The sequence below is a fragment of the Eschrichtius robustus genome, chromosome 11 (genome assembly GCF_028021215.1).
Source record: "Eschrichtius robustus isolate mEscRob2 chromosome 11, mEscRob2.pri, whole genome shotgun sequence".
NCBI lineage: Eukaryota > Metazoa > Chordata > Mammalia > Artiodactyla > Eschrichtiidae > Eschrichtius > Eschrichtius robustus.
The window spans coordinates 99,881,792-99,903,708 of record NC_090834.1 but is presented as its reverse complement, the minus strand read 5'-3'; the positions used below and the strand labels follow the sequence as shown (position 1 = coordinate 99,903,708).

General features: G+C 41.8%; 1 protein-coding gene across 7 annotated transcripts in view; it reads left to right on the top strand.

The window, feature by feature from the left end:
* The first annotated feature begins 5,096 nt into the window (after positions 1–5,096).
* AMBRA1 (autophagy and beclin 1 regulator 1) overlaps positions 5,097–21,917 on the top strand; it is a 182,561-nt gene continuing 165,740 nt past the window's right edge. For 6 of the 7 annotated variants that reach the window (XM_068555246.1, XM_068555249.1, XM_068555248.1 and 3 more), the window contains exon 1: positions 5,097–5,266. The gene's annotated coding sequence lies outside the window, so the exon portion shown is untranslated. Of the gene's footprint in view, positions 5,267–8,634; positions 8,654–21,917 lie in introns of those variants that run through there. The other variant, XM_068555245.1, reaches the window with a different exon arrangement.

The following is a 21,917-nucleotide window of genomic DNA, read 5'->3' as shown; positions in this document are numbered from 1 at the left end:
GCCAATGCAGGGGTCACAGGTTTGAGCCCTGGCCCGGGAAGATCCCACATGCTGCAGAGCAACTAAGCCCGAGCGCCACAACTACTGAAGCCTGCGCGCCTAGAGCCTGTGCTCCGCAACAAGAGAAGCCACAGCAATGAGAAGCCTGCGCACGGCAGCAAAGAGTAGCCCTGCTCGCTGCAACTAGAGAAAGCCCGCGCTCGGCAACAAAGACCCAACGCAGCTAAAAATAAATAAATAAAATAAATAAATTTAAAAGAAAAAGAAGTCTCCATGCTTCCAATGCAGGGGGCGCAGGTTTGGTCCCTGGCAGGGGAACTAAGATCCCACAAGCAGCTTGGCATGGCCCCCCCCAAAAAAAAAAACAAAAAAAACACCTACAAGTGGCTCATCATTTTGGCTGCTCAAGGCCTAACTCCTCTTCCTGGACTTCGTAATAAGATGACTCATGGTACTGCTACAGAATCTCATCTTAGGTTCAGGCCTGATTCCTACCACCCAATGTGGTAGGTTTCTCAGAGCCCAGAGCAAGATAAGGAACAGTCTCCTCCCATTCTCTCCTTTTCCCTCCCTTCACCCTCTAACACAGGCAATTCCCCCAGGTCAATAAGTCCCAATCCTCATTCCTGGTTTAGTCATTTTTTAAAAATTAATTACTTTATTTATATATTTTTATTTTTGGCTGCTTTGGGTCTTCGTTGCTGTGTTCAGACTTTCTCTAGTTGTGGTGAGCAGGGCTACTCTTCATCGTGGTGCACGGGCTTCTCACTGCGGTGGCTTCTCTTGTGGAGCATGGGCTCTAGGCGCGCAGGCTTCAGTAGTCGTGGCACGCGGGCTCTAGAGTGCAGGCTCAGTAGTTGTGGCTTGCGGGCTCTAGAGTGCAGGCTCAGTAGTTGTGGTGCACGGGCTTAGTTGCTCTGCGGCATGTGGAATCTTCCCAGGCCAGGGCTCAAACCCGTGTCCCCTGCATTGGCAGGCGGATTCTTAAGCACTGCACCACCAGGGAAGTCCCCTGGTTTAGTCTTTCCAGATTCTTTCCACGTGATTGACAGTGGCTATATTTATTCTTAGGGGGACTAACTCTCCCGGTTTGCCCTCAATTGTCGCAGTTTTAGCACGGAAAGTGCTGTGTCCTGGGAAACCCTTTAGTCCTTAGCAATCTGGGACAGTTGGTCACCCTACTTCAGGGGAAGCATCCTCTTACCTTCAAGGGAGGTGACTCCTCCAGAAGAATCCTATCAGAATACAATAATCAACAATCAACATAATAATGAGTTATTGAGTTTTTAACACCAAGGTGTAGGCTTCTGTGTTACATCCCAAGATGATCTTTCCTTCTGCCCACCTGGTTTCTTTTTCTCAGGTCTTCCTCCAGTGTGAGAAGATTTCTGTAGGTTTGAGGGTTTCAACCCCTGATCTTTTGTGATCTACTCTTCTGTCCAAATAGACTTGATAAGAACAAATAGTAGTTTACTGTCACACTTGAAACAGTTTCTCTAATGAAATTTATCTGTAAAGATGCAACTCTGCCTGCAGAATAAACCATCTTTTCCATGGTTTCACAGAGCAGTCTAGCCTCAGTTTCTCAAACATCTCCGTTTTCAGATGTTGATTTTAGGTTTATATTTGCATAACCTTCAGGTGTTTTTCCCAAAATAAATGTCTCCAGATTTGAAAAACCAAAAACTTCTTATAGCCTCGAAAGTAGTTTGTTTAGTTTTCCTCACTGAAGTCAAGGTTTCAAAATAAAGTCATTGTATGGGTCAAGTTTGAGTGAGGGCTGTAGCTTTAGACACTTAAGCCCCACAACCTCCCCAAGAAGGAAGCTTCCCTAAAGCGTGTATTCTAGAAGTAGAAACTCAGCCTTGGGAAACAGTAAAGCAAAGTCTATTTGCCTGCTACTCAGCTGGCTCTAGGAATTTGTCAGACTGCTTATTTAGTCGTCTCCTAGAATCCACTTGCCCCTGACTTTTCATGGGTACATGGCTTCCCAGGATAAAGACAAATTCCTAGTTAGGTGTGGCTATGTGACTAAATTCTGGCCAGTGGAATGTAAGTGGAAATGTCCTGTGCTATTTTCAAGATGTGTCCTTATGGCTAGGAGACATGCCTTTCCTCTTTCAGCTTCCTGCTGGTTGGAATGTAGACATGATGGCTAGAGCTTGAGCAGCTGTCTTGGATCTAAGACAAAAAAACCACTTATTGAACATGTCACAGCAACAAGATGGAAGCCTGGTCCCTGATGCTGAATGGCCACACCTTACCCTAGATTTCTTTTATATGACAGAGAAATAAACCTCTGCCTTGTTTCCTTACTCTTTTTTTTTAAAATTAATTAATTAATTTTTGGCTGCGTTGGGTCTTTGTTGCTGCACGCAGGCTTTCTCTAGTTGGCGGCAAGCGGGGGCTACTCTTTGTTGTGGTGTGTGGGCTTCTCATCGTGGTGGCTTCTCTTGTTGCAGAGCACAGGCTCTAGGTGCGCAGGGGCGTCAGTAGTTGTAGCACATGGGCTCTATAGTTGTGGCTCACGGGCTGTAGAGCGCAGGCTCAGTAGTTGTGGCACACGGGCTTAGTTGCTCCGCGGCACGTGGGATCTTCCCGGACCAGGTCTCAAACCCATGTCCCCTGCATTGGCAGGCAGATTCTTAACCACTGCGCCACCAGGGAAGCCCCTTGTTTCCTTACTCTTTTTGTTTATGTGCAGTAGCTTATTTTTTTTAAATAAATAAATAATTTTATTTATTTATTTTTGGCTCCGTTGGGTCTTCGTTGCTGCCTGTGGGCTTTCTCTAGTTGCAGCAAGTGGGGCCGACTCTTCTTTGTGGTGCGTGGGCTTCTCATTGCTGTGGCTTCCCCTGTTGCGGAGCACGAGCTCTAGGCACACGGGCTTCAGTAGTTGTGGCTCGCGGGCTCTAGAGTGTGGGCTCAGTAGTTGTGGTGCACGGGCTTAGTTGCTCTGTGGCATGTGGGATCTTCCCAGACCAGGGCTCGAATCCATGTCCCCAGCGTTGGCAGGTGGATTCTTAACCACTGTGCCACCAGGGAAGTCCTGTGCAGTAGATTCTAATCATAAATAATAAGGTTATAACTGCCTCTTTCCAGGAGCTGCAATACCTATTACACAGAAAATGTTTGGAAGCAAGATACATATTCAAAATGGGAAGCATGTTCAGTAAATCCTCTCAATGGAATATTGTGCCATTGTTTAAAATAACAACTATTAAAGACTTTAATAGGGAAATAATATAATGCAAAAAAATAACACTATTGTATCTGTGCTTAAACTTTAAAAATTATGTAGAGGAATTCCCTGGCAGTGCAGTGGTTAGGACGTGGTGCTTTCACTGCTGTGACCCGGGTTCAATCCCTGGTGGGGAACTAAGATCCCACAAGCCACGCAGCATGGCCAAAAAATTAAATAAATAAAAATAAAATAAAATGAAAAATTATGTAGAATATTTCCAAGGACTTCATGAGAACATGAACAAATTAAAACTTCATGTTTTGGAAGCAGATTGTTAAATTCTTTCTTTTTAAGCTTTTATAAATGTTGCTATAATGTTTACTCATTTGAAAAGTCCTCTAAAACAGTGATAGACAAGGGACTTCCCTGGTGGTGCAGTGGTTAAGAATGGGCCTGCCAATGCAGGGGACATGGGTTCAAGCCCTAGTCCAGGAAGATGCCACATGCCACAGAGCAACTAAGCCCATGTGCCGCAACTACTGAGCCTGTGCTCTAGAGCCTGCGAGCCACAACTACTGAGCCCATGTGCTGCAACTATGGAAGCCTGTGCACCTAGAGCCCATGCTCCACAACAAGAGAAGCCACCACAATGAGAAGCCTGTGCACCATGACGAAGAGTAGCCCCACTCTCTGCAACTAGAGAAAGCCCATGCACAGCAATGAAGACCCAAAGCAGCCAAAAATAAATAAATAAATTTATTTAAAAAAAATGTGATAGACAATAAAGCATTTTGTCCTCATATTATGGATGCTGGTCTTATCCTACATTTTATACATGAGTTGTTCCTTAAATATTTTCATGAATTTAAAGGATTTTTAAAAAATTACAATAAATTGTAAATAAAGCTAATGTTTTAAGAATGTGGGCTTTCACTTTGATTAGATTATATACTCTTTAAGGGCTGGGACTATCTTTTCTTTTTACACCTTTACTCTCCAAGTCTCCTCCCTCCTTGAAGGAAAGAGGTAAGGTAAACTATTATTGCTCACAGTTGGTAACCCATATTGTAGTGATCTATATGATTACTAAATTGTGCCTGGGATGAACATATTAATCCATATTTGTGCTGACCATATTAGTCTGTCTACTAAGAGACTTCAGAAAAAGGCTATTGTGATGATAAAAATGTCAACACACTTTGTTAAGTTCAGAACCGAAAGAGACTTGGTTATTATTTAAGAAGCACACCTGTGGTTCTAGGCCTTTGGAATAAAATAAAAGAGAAAAGCAGTACGTGTATTATTTTTGTTTTTATTTTTTCCTGTCTTAAGATCGGACTACAGAACCCTGAATTTTCCAGTTTCTCTCTGCTATGCTTATGGGAGCTAAATTGGAGCTTTAATACAGATTATTCACTTTGTTCCTCAGTCTGGATTCTCTCATCCTCTCTGTGCCTCTGTCATACCTCTATCTATCTATCTATATATCTATCTATCTATCTATCATCTTTTTCATTCACCTCACTGTTTCATGAGGAAACTAAGGTCAAATTTGCTCAGTTGGGATAGTGCTGAGAGTCCATAAGGTAGTCGCTGAACTATAGTTAGATAACGTGTTATTATACTATGACTTGATCTTCAACACTCTCAAGAAAAATTGGGTTCTCTAAACAATTTAGACAGCCGGCAGCTGACACAGAAAATGGCAGAAGCCCAGTCTGCCTTACTCCGTGGCTTATGATCTGGGTTTGTTTATTTATGCCTTGGACAGGAGCCGGACCTTGAGTTGGAGCGAAGCTGTTTTTCGACGCTCGACTCTAGTTCCTTGAACGATTGCCTGGGCGCTCCTCCTTTGATGTCTGGGCGTTCGTGATTTCGGTGATCTTTTGCCGTCTTCTTGCTTGATGTTTTCCGAGTGGTAGAGGCGCCGGGTGGAAGGCTGACTTATCCGCGAGGCCCCGCGCTCAGGCTGTTTTTTCCCGCTGGTCGGTAGAGCGGACCCCTTGCTTCCTCCTTGCCTCTTCTAGTCTGTGGCTCAGTCCACTCGCTGGGCTGCAAACTGAGCCCCCTCCCGCCTTTCAGGTAGGCCACGGGAGGAGCCTGGGAGGCCCGGCCCGGCATCCTTCCGCCGCCGGGTTGAGAAGACCTTGGCGCCGGCGGGTGGGCGGCGGGTCGGCAGCGGAGACACGGCCAGAGGAGGAACTACCCGGCTGCGTTCGGGGGCGCGGTCGGTGAGGCGGCGGGAAACTGAGGGAGAAGCCGGAAGGACGCAGAGATGGTGGGGCTGCCCGGTGTGGTTTGGTAGGGAGGGGACGTTGGCTCTGGGGCGGGTGTCGGTACCCCCAGTGTGTGGGGAAAGTCGCTTTCCAGGAACGGATAGAGCTTTGCGCGCTTTGGCTCTCCTCTCTTTCTCTCCCTCCACCCCCCAAAGGCTCCGGGTGTCATGACTCAGTTGCACTGGGGACACTTGCTGAGTCCGGCCTTTGAAGGGGCCTTTGAATAGGTGGAGGCTTGTGGAACAGGGCCCTCTGGCTCCTCTGAGCGAAGTGTCATGTTCTCGCCTTTTTTGGGTCGGGAAACTGAGGCTGATCTAGGACGTGACTTTTCCCCGTAGCCCTGACAGATCTTTAAATGCACCGTAAGTCATTTTTTGTTGTTTACCAGTTCAATTTTTTTCCCCCCACTTTACCAGTCATTTTATCCACATAGTGATTTGCCGTTTGATTGTCTGTGATCCTTCCTTCCCAGGAATATAGAGTCCGTCACTGGGGATTGCAGAAGTAAAGGGACCACGCGATCTTTGGCTGGTTTTGCTTTTGAAAGTCTGTATCATTTTAGCGAGAGTAGAAAGAAAAAATTGCTTTGTTTCTTGATAGAAAATTTTGTTTGCTGTCTGTTTTGCTTTCTGGTTGATACTTATTTCTCCTCCTTCCCCTCAGCCTGTTTCTCTTTGGAAGTCTTTCAACTATGGTGTTAAGTGGTTAACGTCCTGCAGAGGATGGTCAAGATTTTGAAGTCAGATATTTATCCTCAGAGAGTGCTTTCTAGGAAGAATCCAAATAAAACCCAAGGAGTCTCTTTCGGACCAGTTTTGTATTTGATTAGTGGCTTAGTTACTGCATATACTAGAGTTAAAAAGCCTGTGTGTAGAAATCATTCAAATATTGAGATATTTAAATTGAAAGTTAGCATTCTGGGAACTCCATTATGTTTTCCTTTTCTCTCCCAGCTTGGAAATTTTGGAGACTACATGTTCTTACTCATTTTATTTTCATTGGATTCAGTGTCATGATTCTAATTTGTGTAATTTCTTTGTTGAAAAAAATAACGTAGAGGTCATTCTAGGTTGAATAAGTATTTCCACAATACGTATGTAGAATCAGTAGGAGATAGGCTTTCTTAAGGGAGAAGAGACTAAATTTGTAGTCCTTGGATGGAAACTATACAAGTCTATGTTCTTTAACAGATTTAGACTTCTCATATGAGTTTTGGAAGGATTATTGTTCCTTATTATTATTGTTATTATTATTTTGGTGAGGTCAGCAGGATTTAAATGAAGGGCCCTTGATCATGAGTGATTTCCTAGTTACCAGGACCTTAGTGCTCCCAGAAGGGGATTCATGAAGAGCCATGAGACTATCTTTATGGAGAATCTAGATTGGGAAGTTAGGCTAAGAATGTGTGTTCTCTGGAAAAGTTTTTATGGTAGAAGAGAAGTTATATCAGAGGAAAAAATTTAGAGAAGGAAGGGACATTACTCTCTGGGGATTGATAGGTTCTGCATAGAATGTAGAGTTAGTGTAGTATCTTAGTGGCTACTAATGAATGCTAAAGAATAAATGGAATTTGCTCTGAGTGTCAGGAAGAAATGTTAGGAACATTTTGTTATGCTTCTGTAGAAAATAATTAGCAGAGGTTTAAGTTGAATTGAGGAGGACAAGAAATGTGGTTGTGCTGGTGGGGAGGGGTAGAGCTTCTTATCAGCTTCTCCCCTGCTTTGTGATAGAAATTCACTCAACTCTTACCTTTCTTGGTTAAATCTTGTGTTCTTTCAAAGTCAGATCAAGCTCTCTCCTGGCATTTCTTGTCAGAATTTACAAATTCAGGATGTGACTGAATTATTCTGTCTTCTCTTGGGGATTGTTAAAGATGTGAACTTCTTCGAATGTCTTCTAGAACTTGTCCTAGAAGGAGTTATGTATAGCACTTGAAAAAGATTAGTTATGTATATCACTTTGAAAACAATCAGTTATTTTTATTAACAGAGTAATAACTTAGTTTTATACTGTATAATTTTCAAAATATTTTCAACTTGTGTTAGGATACTTATGAAACTTTTATTCTTTTGATCATGCTCCTTTATGCTGCTTATTAACACTGAATCCAGAACAAATATTTATGGTCTTCAAGGATCTGCATGAACGTTTATGTTGACAAGTTTGTGTTGACAATTTATCTCACTCTTCCCACTTATCTTACTCTTAAAGGAATTGGAGAAAAAGTTTGTTGTTAGCACACTGACGTCTCTTTTTTTAAGATACTTCTCAGCCCTGATAGAGTTATTTTGGAGTGGGATGCAAATCTTTTTGCCCAGTGGTTTGGTTTACCAAAAAAAAATACCCTTAAGTTCCTTGAATCATAGTCATGCTCGTTTGTTTCTCCAGTTGTTCCTCATAAACCCAGAGAGAACTTTCTGTTTCTTGTCATAACTTTTGTTTGTACGGAAGTGCTATGGTACAACCTGTACTACGGTTTGGGGGTAGTTTATATTTTATATTTTCGAACCTCTTCTGCCCCCAAGTTAATTAGATCTTTTTTTGGTCTCTTTTTCTCAAAGCTAAAATTAGTCGCTGATAGATAAAAATGTTGTGATCGCTTATTGTCAGAATATATTTATGTGCTCAGTAGTATGTGGCAGTCTGCCAAAGTGATGTGGCTAGAAGAAAACAGATTAAGGAATCAGGAGACCTGGGTTTAAGTCCTAGGTTTACCAACTTACTAGCTGAGAAATCTTGTACAAACTATTTAAGGAGTTTGTTTCCCCCATAGGGAAGGTTACTGTCCTTTATTGAGCATTTACTGTGTCGTGTTCTTTGCAGGTGTTAATCTCACTGAATGCTCATAACAGTCCTTTAAGTTAGATACTAATTTCCCCATGGATACTGAACTCACAGAAAGTAAATAATTTGTCCAAGATCACACAGCAAGTATGTAGCAGAGCTGGGATTCAAATTCCAGGCTTTGAGTGCTTTTATGTGTCTGTATTTAAAGAATGGGAAAGATAGTACTTCTATCGTAATACTTCTGTTGAGAAAAAAAATACATGAAGCTGCTTTGAAAAGATAAAGTGCTCTTCAAATGTTAACTTCTATGCTGTCTTACAGCGACAATGAACAGATGTCATCTGGGTTCTTGGACAGCTTGCTTCTTTGAAGGCAGCATTATGCCTGACAGTCATGGACGATAAAGGTGATAAACATTAAATGCATTGGAGAAGCTTACTACATGTTTGTGGAAAGGAGTAAGTCCTTGGAAGTGCTAGTGAAAGAAGTTTTAGGTGCTGCATGTTACTCCCTCTATTCCAGTTAGTCCTGGCTTGTTTATAGATTAGCATAGTCTTTTCTAACTTGCTCTCTGTCTCTTCCTTCGCTCTTAAAGTTGATAATCTTCGCTTCACCTAAATTTTTTCCTTTGTTTATTGAGTATCGTTGCACTGTGTTTTTTCCTGAGGTATGAAATATTCCAGTCAGACCTTGTGGATCTGTTCCTTGATTGTGACTGTATGTTTCAGCCCTTACCTTTTCAGACTTTTGTTCATCTACCAAATATTTATGGAAGTCTCATTAGATGCTGGGATACAAAAGTAGACATGAGTGTTCCTGCCCTTATGGAGATAATTCCAGTGGGGAGCACAGTTGACCAGGTATCTGATAACGACTGAAATTTAGGCTGTGCTATTAAGGAAACAAACAAGGGCTGACAGAGAGAGAGAGAGATGAGAGAGATGAAGGAGTGAGGAAGGCACTGGGTGTTCACGGGGATTGGGGTCTTCAGCCATGGCATCCTTAAGCCCCCTAAAAAGTTGGAAACATACCATGATTCAGTATATTCATGTTCCCCTGTTGCCATTGCAATGGAAGTCTTCATTTAAGATTGCTACATAAAATATTTGTCTGTTACTTAATGTATGATGACACTGGATTTGGCATAGTAAAGGATAACTATGACTTACTGAATATCCAGCATGCTTGACTAATGGGTTTAATTTTTTACTTCTTATGTGTTAGTTTTTATTTATTAGTTTTTTCCAAAAAAAACTGTCCTTTGGAAGTTGAGTTCAATGAATTTGAAAACTGGATACATGCCTTCAGGTGTTTGTAGCAGGGAATAAGATGAGGTATTTAGCTTCATATAAAGGGAGAGACTTAGGAGAATTGTCGTGAAATTGAGAGAGGGAAAATGTAGGTTGCTGTTGGGTGTGTATACAATAACACCTACAATCTTTTTCTTTTTTTTAAAAATTTATTTTTATATTTATTTTTGGCTGTGTTGGGTCTTCGTTTCTGTGCGAGGGCATTCTCTAGTTGTGGCAAGCGGGGGCCACTCTTCATTGCGGTGCGCAGGCCTCTCACTATCGCGGCCTCTCTTGTTGCGGAGCATAGGCTCCAGATGCGCAGGCTCAGTAGTTGTGGCTCACGGGCCTAGTTGCTCTGCGGCATGTGGGATCTTCCCAGACCAGGGCTCGAACCCATGTCCCCTGCATTGGCAGGCAGATTCTCAACCACTGTGCCACCAGGGAAGCCCAACACTTACAATCTTGTTTGGTACTTTTCCTGCAAGAAATTAAAAGTATTTTGCAAACATTTTTTCCTACTACTTACTGGAATTACATTTCTATCTGTAGGATTCACTGAGGCAAATTTCACATTTCATGATTTCATCATTTGTTTATTTCTGCTTCCCAGGATAGAACATATATTCTCCCATGAGCCAAAATTACTTTGTTTTAGGTATATATGCCTATGATATAATGAAACATCTGAAATTTTGCTGAATTGGAGAGGATTAATATGCATGTTTGATTTGGGGAGAGAATTGGAGTATTTCTGTCTAGCTGACCTGTGAAAACAAGGCAGAAAAATATGTCTTGCCAAACTCTTGAAATAATAGCATAGTGGTCCTGACTCTGGAGCCAGGCAGTCTGGGTCCAAATCACAGTGCCAGTACTTAACTAGCTCTGCGACTTGGGCAAGTTAATTAACCTCTCTGTGCCTCTCCTCATCTGTAGAATATCATACGGTGGTTGTGAGATTTAAATGAGTTGACATATGTAAAGTGTTTAGAATAGCACATAGCACTATATATGCCAGCTGTTATCATTTTCAATATTGTTATAATAAGCTAAAGATTATATGTTCTTCAAAAGCAGAACAGGTAATAGTGATGCTTAGATTGAAGTTTAGGGTCTTTTGAGAAAGCTTGAATAAGGAATAGGAAGTTAAAGCAGCATATTTGTCCTTCCTTCACCTCAGTGTCCTTCAACTTAGAGTGAGAGGATGAGTCTTTACTGGGAAAGAGAAAACCTCCAAAGCAACAGTGTCTGAAAGAGTTCCAGATATTAGATGGAGGGCAAAACTTTGAGGATTTTGTAATATATGTAGCAAAACAGTCTAGAGCTATTTTAGGAACAGAAGAACATTTCTTTGCAAAACAGGTAGAAAATGATAGTATCTGAATTTTACCATTTATTTGAACTGTGATTGGTGCTTGATGGATTTTGAAGAAAGTGATTAAAGTTGTGGAAAAGGGTGATGTTTAGGGAAAAGTCAAAGCCACCAAATCACCTTGGGTAAACATCTGGAAGAGTGAACATATTTATATTTTTTGCTTAGTGGTAAAGACTGAGCATCTAGTAGGGTTAGTTTTTCTGTTTGTTTTTTTTTTAAAGATTTATTTATTGATTGATTGATTGCTATGTTGGGTCTTCATTTCTGTGCGAGGGCTTTCGCTAGTTGCGGCGAGCGGGGGCCACTCTTCATCGCGGTGCGCGGGCCTCTCACTATTGTGGCCTCTCTTGTTGCGGGGCACAGGCTACAGACACGCAGGCTCAGTAGTTGTGGCTCACGGGTCTAGTTGCTCTGCGGCATGTGGGATCTTCCCAGACCAGGGCTCGAACCCGTGTCCCCTGCATTAGCAGGCAGACTCTCAACCACTGCGCCACCAGGGAAGCCCCCTGTTTGTTTGTTTTTTAATTATATTTTTGGCTGCGTTGGGCCTTCGTTGCTGCGCGCGGGCTTTCTCTAGTTGCAGCGAGCAGGGGCTACTCTTCGTTGTGGTGCGCGGGCTTCTCATTGTGGTGGCTTCTCTTGTTGCGAAGCACTGGCTCTAGGCACGCGGGCTCAGTAGTTGTGGCTCGCGGGCTCTAGAGTGCAGGCTCAGTAGTTGTGGCTTGCGGGCTCTAGAGTGCAGGCTCAGTAGTTGTGGTGCACGGGCTTAGTTGCTCCGCGGCATGTGGGATCTTCCCTGAGCAGGGCTCAATCCCGTGTCTCCTGCCTTGGCAGGAGGATTCTTAACCACTGCGCCACCAGGGAAGTCCCAGAGTTAGTTTTTTATTACTGTTATCCTTTTATGCATTATAAATTGTGGGTTTCTTCAGTTTTTGCCTTAACTGTTTATGTTTTCATCTCCAAATCTCTATAATATTCCTGCTCTGTCATTTAAAAAAGCCTATTTAATGACTATAGTAGAGTCTGTTTTTTCAGTCGTTCATCCAGTAAATGTCTATTGAATGTTTACCTCTGTAGGAGGTGGTGAGGATACCCTAATAAGAGCTGACCAGAGCCAGTGCTTATTGAAGTGCTTTGCACCAGGTACTGTACTAAGTGCTTTGTGTTGTTGATTCTTTTCATTCTTATAACAACCTTATTTATGGTGTAGGTACTTTGTTCTCCCCATTTTCTAGATGTGGAAATGGTGGCTCAGAGAGGTTAAGCAGTTTGCCCAAGGTCATAGAGCTCGTGCGTGGCAGAGCCAGGATTTGAATCCAAGCAGCTTGGCTCCCCTGCTCCTAATCCCTAAATTATACTGATTCTAAACTATCAATACTTTAAACAATCCTAAACTCCTTAAACTACTGCCATTATACCAAGAGTACAGTGAAAAAAATAGACATTGTCCATGCCCTTATGGAGATTATGATCCAGAGGAGAGAGAGGCAGTAAACAAAAAATACACCAGTAGGGACGTCCCTGGTGGTCCAGTGGTTAAGCATCTGCCTTCCAATGCAGGGGACACTGGTTCGATCCCTGGTCGGGGAACTAAGATCCCACATGCCGCGGGGCAACTAAGCCTGCACGCCACAACTAGAGAGAAGCCCACTGCTGCAACGCAACGAAGAGCCCGTGCTGCAACTAAGACTCGATGCAGCCAAATAAATAAATAAATATTTACCAAAAAATACACCCATAAATGTATAATTACAAAGTATGTGAAGTCTTATGATGGAAAAGTAAAAAAGATTATAGCATGGGGACGTGAATTATATTGGAGCTTTGGGGGAGGTTTCTCTGAAGAAGTGATATTTAAGCAGAGACTAGAAGGATGAAAGGGGAAGGGAAGGGAATAGCATGTGTGAAAGCCTTGGGGTGGGAAAGAACTTGGCACATTTGAGAAACTGAAAAAAGACTGGTGTGCTTTGAATACAATGAACAGTGGGTAAGAATGGGGGGCATAGGATGAGGATAGAGACTTAGGCAGGACTGTGTCAAGGATTTTGGATTTTTTCCTAGGTATAATCAGAAGCCTTTGAAGGTTTTAAGAATGAGTGTTGTAACCTAATATATGATTTTTAAAAAATTATTCTGGCTACGTTGTGGAAATATTTGAAAATCTGTGGTGGAAAAAATTGGAAATTGTGGAAAATTTGGAAAGAGAGGAAGTGGGGAAAGTCTAATAATTAGGATGCCTTATAGTGGTCCAGGCAAAAGATGACAATGGTTTGGATTAGGCTGTAGGCAGAGGAGATGGAGGAAAGTAGAAAGATTCAGTAGATACTTTAGAATTAAGACAGAACGACTTAATGATGGATTGGATATGTGGGAAGAGAGAGGTATCAGGTATGATTCCCAGATTTCTGGCATGAGTATCAGCATCTCAGAAGTTGCCATTTCTGAGGTGGAAACATTGGAGGAGGGGTAGATTTTAACTTGAGTTGGGGAGTGGAATGAAAGCTTCAATTTTAGTCATGCTAAGTGTGAGATATCTGTGAAATAATACAAGTGGACACATCAAGTAAGCAGTCATTGAGCTAACGCTCAAAAGTGGCGCTGGAAATAAATCTGGATGCCCCAATATATAGGTGTTAACAGTCAAGGAAAATGGATGAGTTTACCCAGACGAAAGGCATGTATAGACTAGGAGTAGAAGAGCGCTTAGGACCAAGCTGCAAGGAATTTAAGAGAAAAATCTCAGAAACTGGGAGAGGAGCGTGTTTCAGGGAGGAAGTGATCACCTGTATTTTGTTTGATTTAGCAACACAGAGATCACTGATGATCATAGCAAGAACAGCATTGGAGGAATGTAGGGCCAGAGCCAGATTAAAGTGGGTTTAAGAAGTGGAAAGGGAGGAAGTGGAGATGGTCTGTATATTTAGATTATTACCACGTGTGTCTTCCCATGAGAAGTAAGACTTTAAGAGGAAGTAGTATCATAAGGTCCATGAACATAGGAACAGTACCTTTTCATTTTGTTGTCCTTGCCTGCTTAGCCTTGGTGTCTTGCGAAAAAGTTGTATTAAAGCAGAAAGGGGCAAGGGAATGAGGATATTCGCAAGATGGTGAGATAATGATTCTCATGGTCTTTATATGTGGCCTCGGAGTTTAAGGCTTTATGTACTTTTTAGCTTTGCTATCATTAGCCTTTCTGTTTTCACCGCCCTACCTAATGGATATTTTGTATTTTAGTATTATTGGTTTGGATTTTTTTTTATTATTACTATATTTATTAACCACCTGCTTTGAGCAAGCACTTTTTCTTTTTTTTTTTTTAAGTTAATTAATTAATTTATTTTTGGCTGCGTTGGGTCTTCGTTGCTGCACGGGCTTTCTCGTTGCAGCGAGCGGGGTCTACTCTTTGTTGCGGTGCGCAGGCTTCTCATTGCAGTGGCTTCTCTTGTTGTGGAGCACAGGCTCTGGGCGCACGGGCTTCAGTAGTTGTGACATGAGGGCTCAGTAGTTGTGGCTCGCGGGCTCTAGAGCACAGGCTCAGTAGTTGTGGCGCATGGGCTTAGTTGCTCCGCGGCGTGTGGGATCTTCCTGAACCAGGGCTCGAACCTGTGTCCCCCGCATTGGCAGGCTGATTCTTAACCACCGTGCCACCAGGGAAGCGCCAGTTTTGGTTTTTAAAGTTCATTTCTTACCTTTACCTTGTTCTTACTGCTTTCCTATGGTCATTATTGCTATAGCAAATTAGCTGATATGCTTGGTTATTTACTTTATTTCCCTTTATTCATTCACTTATTTATTGGCTCTTCTTTCCATATGGGATACTATATAATTATAACTCTAGACTTTATTTTGTTTTCTATTTTGTTTCCCATTTACATATTCTTTGCTCAAAGTCTAATTGGCTATATTGAAGTAATATTAAACATTTTGGCTACCATTCTGCCTAGAATTTTATATGACTTCCCTGGGAAGGGTAAGCATTTTATGGTAATTGTGCCCATTAGTTCTCCTAGCATTCTTTTTTTTTTCTTTTAAAATAATTTATTGAGGTATAATTCACATAACACAAAATTAACCATTTTAAAGTGAACAACAGTTCAGTGGCATTTGCACAGTGTTGTGCAACCACCACCTCTATCTAGTTCCAAAACATTTCCATCATTCCAAAGTAAATTCTCTTTCCAATTGAGCAGTTTCTCTTCATTTCCCCCTTCCACTAGCCCCTGGAAATGAGCAATCTGCATTCTGTCTCTATGGATTGATGTATTTTGGATATTTCATATAAGTGGAATCATCTAGTATGTAACCTTTTGTGTATGTATAGACCATAATTTGTTTATCCATTCATCCATTAATGAACTGTTTAGACTGTTTCCACCTTTCGGATATTATGAATAGTGCTACTGTAAACATGCTTGTGCATGTACTTGTTTCAGTTGTTTTGGGTATGTACCTAGGAATGGAATTACAGAGCCCTATGGTAATGTAATTGTTATGATTCTTCCTAAACCATAGGGATCAAAGCCAACATCTGCAGTTTCTGTAGAGTGTGTGATGTGAGAGTTGTTGGCTTAGATTGGGATTGAGAATCTCTTTTCGTGTGTTTAACTTTTTGAGGAATTGAGTTCTCCTTTACTCATTTTGTTATTTGCATTTTACTGATGGGATAATTGAGGTACAGCATCTGCATGGTTTTAACTTCATATCTTCTTCAGAGCAAGTCAGTGATGGAACTGGGAATTTCAGACTCTTAATCACGTTCTTTGTCTAGGTGACCCACTGAAAGCCATGTGGCATTTACATGAAGCTGTTTGAAATAGGTTTCCTATATTTTATAGTCTCTTCAAGTATTGTTCAGGTGGCGTTAAGCAGATGTTCTCTTTCCATAGTGGAGAAGACAAGAGGGAATGTGTTTTAATTGCAACGGAAAAGATATAGATTACAAATTAGAAGGAACTTCCTGACTACAAGATACTGGAATGTTACCAAGGAAGGTTGTGAAATATCTTTCCCAAAGACTTTGTAACTGTCTTTCTAGGATGATTTAGGTGTGCACTTGTTAAGAAATGAGGGAGATGACAAAGATGACTTCCTGAGGTCCCTGGTAACCGCAGGAAATAGTTGTTTGATGGTTAATCAAACAGTATCTCTGGCATTTTAATGAGTATATTTTCATTTTCCTTATGAAGAAATAATCATTAGAGAGTAGGTGAATTGCTCAAGGTCTCCTGGTAAAATAGATTAGCATTCTGAATCTTCTTGGCTCCCAAGTTGAATGCTTAGGGATGTGTTCTTTATTGTAAATGAGTCTTTTCATGGCTGTATGATGTATTATTGTTATAATTCTTCCTAAACTGTAGGGGTCAAAGCCAACACCTGCAGTTTCCATAAAGCTGATAATTTGAGGGTTGTTGGTTGGGCTTAGATTGGGACTGAGAACCTCTTTCCTGTGAAAATTGATTTAGTCTCCTGTTACACATATAGAAAAGGGAACACATTATCAGTAACAGACTAAGGTAATAGATTCTTTTTTTTTTTTTTTTCTTTCCAGTTAATAGATTCTTAATGACTAGTTTAGGAAGGACCAGGTTAAAGTTGCTTAGGTGAAGGTGCACACGACATCAGCATATTTTTGGTTTGTAATGCCTGGAGAAATAGAAGCCAGAAGATGGGCAAATGAACATTAGATTCTGTTGTAGAACATGAACATAAAAATACTCATTAAATGCAATATTAAGTAGCCAATTTAAATGCTCCGCTCAGGAAGTGCTAAATTTAAGGTGCTCAGAATAACATTAACTCATTCACCTGACACTTGCGGTCTGCATTATGGTAACTCATAAGGGATCTCAGGTCTATTATCAACATTGTGCTTTGAGATCCATGGGTCATTGACTGACTGGGAAACTAAGCTGGGGTATTACCATTGGTACCTTTTTTTTTTTTTTTAAACGTTTCTTTAATTAATTAATTAATTAATATTTTTTATGTTTGGCTGTGTTGGGTCTTCGTTTCTGTGCGAGGGCTTTCTCCAGGTGCGGCGAGCGGGGGCCACTCTTCATCGCGGTGCGCGGGCCTCTCTCTGTCGCGGCCTCTCCCGTTGCGGAGCACAGGCTCCAGACGCGCAGGCTCAGTCGTTGTGGCTCACGGGCTTAGTTGCTCCGCGGCATGTGGGATCTTCCCAGACCAGGGCTCGAACCCGTGTCCCCTGCACTGGCAGGCAGATTCTTAACCACTACGCCACCAGGGAAGCCCACCATTGGTACCTTTAATGAAGGGTTTATTAAGTTTGTTTATTTTAGTTGAGCTGTGGGAACATTTACTTGTTTACTTCTTTGCTACTGAAAATACCATCAAGTATATTTTATTGAGCTTTCTTGAATTGGCAACAACTGCTACCTCTGCAGGATTAAAGAGGGGGGAGCCAACTTTCCAATACTTACCGTGTGCTGGGAAGTTTATATTTGTTCCTCCATGTAATGTTAATAACAAACCTATGAAGTGGATGGTGGTCTCTCTGTTGTAAAGGACAAGAAAAAGTGATCCCTCATGAGGGGTCTCAGGTCTGTTATCAGAATCGTGCTTTGAGGTCCACTGGTCCTCATACAGATGGTGAGTGGGAAAGCTGAGATGGAGAAGGCAGCCTTCTGTATTAAGCTAGTGTTTTCTTTGGAGGTGCCTAAGGGATGGCCATGAGAGTAAGGAAGAGCTTTGGTTCTCCCATTCTGCTTAAACCAGAGCAGCTCAACTTTGATCTTTTTTATATTTTAGTGTTTTCACGTAAGATTTCATTTGGAAAAAGGGTTTTGCTTCTATAAAAACAAAAAAAAGGAAAGGAAGAAAACATGGAAGACCGCTGTGGAATCATGAAATAAATTAGTTAAGACAACCTGAAGATTGAAAAGATGGCTAATTACATAACTGCCGATCAGGAAATTATGTCAGAGTTTGAAGTGACTTGATGTCACAGCCACATGTGCAGTGCAGTTATTCTGTTCTTAGGGAGCATAGGATAGTGGGAAAAGAGCATGGACTCTAGAGTTTAAATTCTAGCCCAGCCTCTGGGTAGCTGTGGAATTTGGGGATTCTTCTTTAAACCTGGTGTGCACCAGTATACAATACAACACCTATCTTTCAAGAGTTGTTGTAAGGATAAGAAATATCATGTAAATACTGTGAGTGCCTGGCTCATAGTCGTATCCCCCCCAATACTAGCTATTGCTAAGATGATGATGATGTTGATGATGGCAATTTTTTAGTGTATTAACACTGCCTTCCCAAATGCCTGAAGAGCTTCTGCCTTATCAAGGATAGGCAGTCCTTTACCTCTGTATATATGTATCTCATCATGCTTAGCATGTCTGTTTTTGATAAAGTTCATCTTTAAACTGCACATGATTCATGAATGCATCTATCATTGATGAAATGAGAAAACTTGAACATCACTGAGTTTTTCATTGGACTTAAAAGAAAGAAGCAGGAGTGGAAAGGAACTCTATACAATGAGTTGAGAGACGTGGGCTTTTGTCTGAGAGCTGCCCTTAGTGAGTCTTGTAACAATGGACAAGTGAATTTACCTTTTTAAGTCTCTATGTTCAAAATGATGTCTAAGTCACTTTTAACTCTGCACATCCATGATTTCACCAAAAAGGTTAATTTCTTTTCATTGCCAAAATTTCAAAAAATTACAGCATTAAGGAGCTTTCTGCTGATTTGAGCTGGCAGCTTCTGTTCATACTAATTGAGCATGTCTGGGGCAGTGTTTTGTATAGAAGGACATTGCAGACCTTTTGCCAGAGATCACGAAGAGAAATATGTGACTTGTAGAATATGAGTGGAATTGAAACTAAGAACAATTGTAAGGAAGCTAATGTCACTTGATTTTGGGAGGAGAGCTGGATTCTTCAAACCCACAGCACTTTGTACTTCCTTGAGGGTAACACTTGCCACATATCAATATGGCAGTTACAGTTACAGTATATTGCAGTTGCAGTTTGAAAGCTCTTTGAGGTTGGAGGCCTTTTCTGTGTTGTGTTTGTTTGTTTTTACCTCTCTCTCACTGTCACCTATGATAGGTCCTGGCACATAATATAGTCCCCCCAGACATGCTAAATGGAAAAAAAATGTTGAATCAAAGTCAGCAGACATTTAGAAAATGGATTCTGCCTAAATACACTTATTAAACTTATTCAATCTCTTCTGTTGGCATGTGATATTACAGAAAAACCTGATAAAGTGGAAAAAGCACTTGTCTTGTACCTTTGAATGCCAGCTTTACCACTTGCTGGCTGTTTGATCATGGGCAAGTAATTTCACATCAAGCCAGGTTTTGGTCTGTAAAATGGTAGTGGGGTAGGAGGGGGCTCTAGAGATACAGTACATAAAACATTAAGCGCTTAATAGTGGTAGTTGCTGTTTTACAAATGGGTGTCTTAAATGTTATCAACAATATATTTTGCACTTCTGCTTGAAGGAGGAATACATTTTCAGGGAAGTTTGTTTGCTATGGCTTCAGTATGTGGGAGAATTATCCCCCCTTGCAGTTTTCTGCTGAAAAGAAATCATTTAGCATTTCTTCCTCCATGGGCCCCCGGGATGGTTCCATGGAGGAGGCAGAGAGGGGGATGGGATCCTCGAAGAGCTGCTGAAGACCTTGTATTTTTTGCAGATCTCTTTAGAATGCTACTTGTATATTGTGCTCTCACTGAATGCACCTGGCTCAGCTATGGCACATTAGCACGGTAAACATTTGTCAGATTTGCCCTAGTCAGAAAATTTTCTATACCTGCCATCCTGCTTGGCACTTAAAAAATTTTTTTTTTTTTTTTTAGCTCTCTATGATATAGGGATGATGGGTGAAGAAGGTAGGCTGCAGGGTAATGTGTAGTATGTATGATCCCATTTTGATACAGTAAACAAAAAGTATTAAATGCATGCCTGTTTGTATGAGCAGTGAGTTTGCATGGTTATCTCAAGAGGGAGGGAATGGGACAGGTAGGGAAAGAGATTGACCACAGACTATTGTTTTACTTGTTACAAGAGGCACGTGTTGCCTTCATTTCTGATTAAAATTTTGTTTACAGATTATTGTAGGTTTACATGCAGTTGTAAGAAATAACAGTGAGATAGATCCTGTGTGTCCTTTACCCAGTTTTCCCCAATGGTAACATCTTACAGAACCATAGTATACTGTCACAACTTGGGTATTGCCATTGACACAGTCAAGATACAGAACATTTCCATCCCACAGGATCTCTCCTGATGCCATTCTATAGCCACTGCTGCTCCCCCCCCCCCACCAAATCATAATGATCTGATAGTACAGTGGATAAAGTTGCAATAAAGTTTTTGTGCAGATGATCAAGGGAAAATACCCCCTGGGGAAGATGGCCCATCTCCCACTCCCCCGGCCCTATCTGTCCCTGGCAACCTGTCATTTCCAGAATGTTATGTGGGACTTCCCTGGTGGCGCAGCAGTTAAGAATCTGCCTGCCATTGCAGGGGACATGGGTTCGATCCCTTGTCCGGGAAGATCCCACATGCCGCGGAGCAACTAAGCCCATGCGCCATAACGACTGAGCCTGCGCTCTAGAGCCTGGGAGCCACAACTGCTGAAGCCTGCGTGCCTAGAGCCCATGCTCTGCAACAAGAGAAGCCACCGCAGTGAGAAGCCCGTGCACTGCAACAAAGAGTAGCCCCCGCTCGCCACAATAAGAGAAAGCCCACACGCAGCAACGAAGACCCAACGCAGCCAAAAATAAAATTAATTAATTAATTAAAAAAAAGAAAATGTTATGTGAATAAAATCATATAGTGTGTAACCTTTTTTTTTTTTCTTAATTAAAAAAAATTTTTTTTTGGCTGCGCTGCCGGTTATGCGATCTTAGTTCCCCGACCAAGGATTGAACCCAGCCCAGGCAGTGAAAGTGCTGAGTGCTAAACACTGGACTGCCAGGGAATTCCCAGTATGTAACCTTTTGGATTGGCCTTTTTCAATCAATGTAATTCCCTGGAGAGTCATCCAAATTGCATGAATCAATAGTGCTCCTTTTTTAAAAAAAATATTTATTTACTTATTTATTTATTTGGCTGTGCGGGTCTTTAGTTGCAGCATGCAGGATCTAGTTCTCTGACCAGGGATGGAACCTGGGCCCCCTGCATTGAGAGTGCAGAGTCTTAACTGCTGGAACACCAGAGAGGTCCCAGTGCCCCTTTCTTTTTAATTGCTGAGTAGTATTCCATGGTTTGGCTATACTTCAGTTTGTTTAATCACTTGCCCATTGAAGAACATCTGAGTTTTTTCCCAGTTCTTGACTGTTACTGATAGAGATGCCGTGGACATTTGTGTACCTTTTTTTGTGCGAACATGTGTTCTCTGGGGTAAATGCCATGTGGTATGTGTTGCTTTTTTTTTTTTTTTTTTTGGCTACGCTGTGCCACATGTGGATCTTGGTTCCCCAGTCAGGGATCGAGCCCGTGCCCCCTGCATTGGGAGCTTGGAGTCTTAACCACTGGACCACCAGGGAAATTCCTGTATTGCTCCCCCCGCCCCCATTTATTGATTGATTGATTGATTGATTGATTGGCTGTATTGGGTCTTAGTTGCGGCACGCGGGACCTTCGTTAAGGCATGTGGGATCTTTTTTGTCGTTGCGGCGCACGGGCTCTTCATTGCATCATGAGAGCTTCTCTCTAGTTGTGGCATGCGGGTTTTCTCTCTCTAGTTGTGGCACGTGGGCTCTGTAGTTGTGGCGTGCAGGCTCCAGAGCGCGTGGGCTCTGTAGTTTGCGGCACGTGGGCTATCTCATTGAGGTGTGCGAGCTCAGTAGTGTGGCGCGAGGGCTTAGTTGCCCCGCGACATGTGGGATCTTAGTTCCCCGACCGGGAATCGAACCCGCGTCCCCTGCATTGCAGGATGGATTCTTTACCACTGAACCACCAGGGAAGTCCCTGTATTGCTTTTTTAAATTAAAAAAAAAAAAAAAAGGAAAAAAATTAGAGGTAAAACA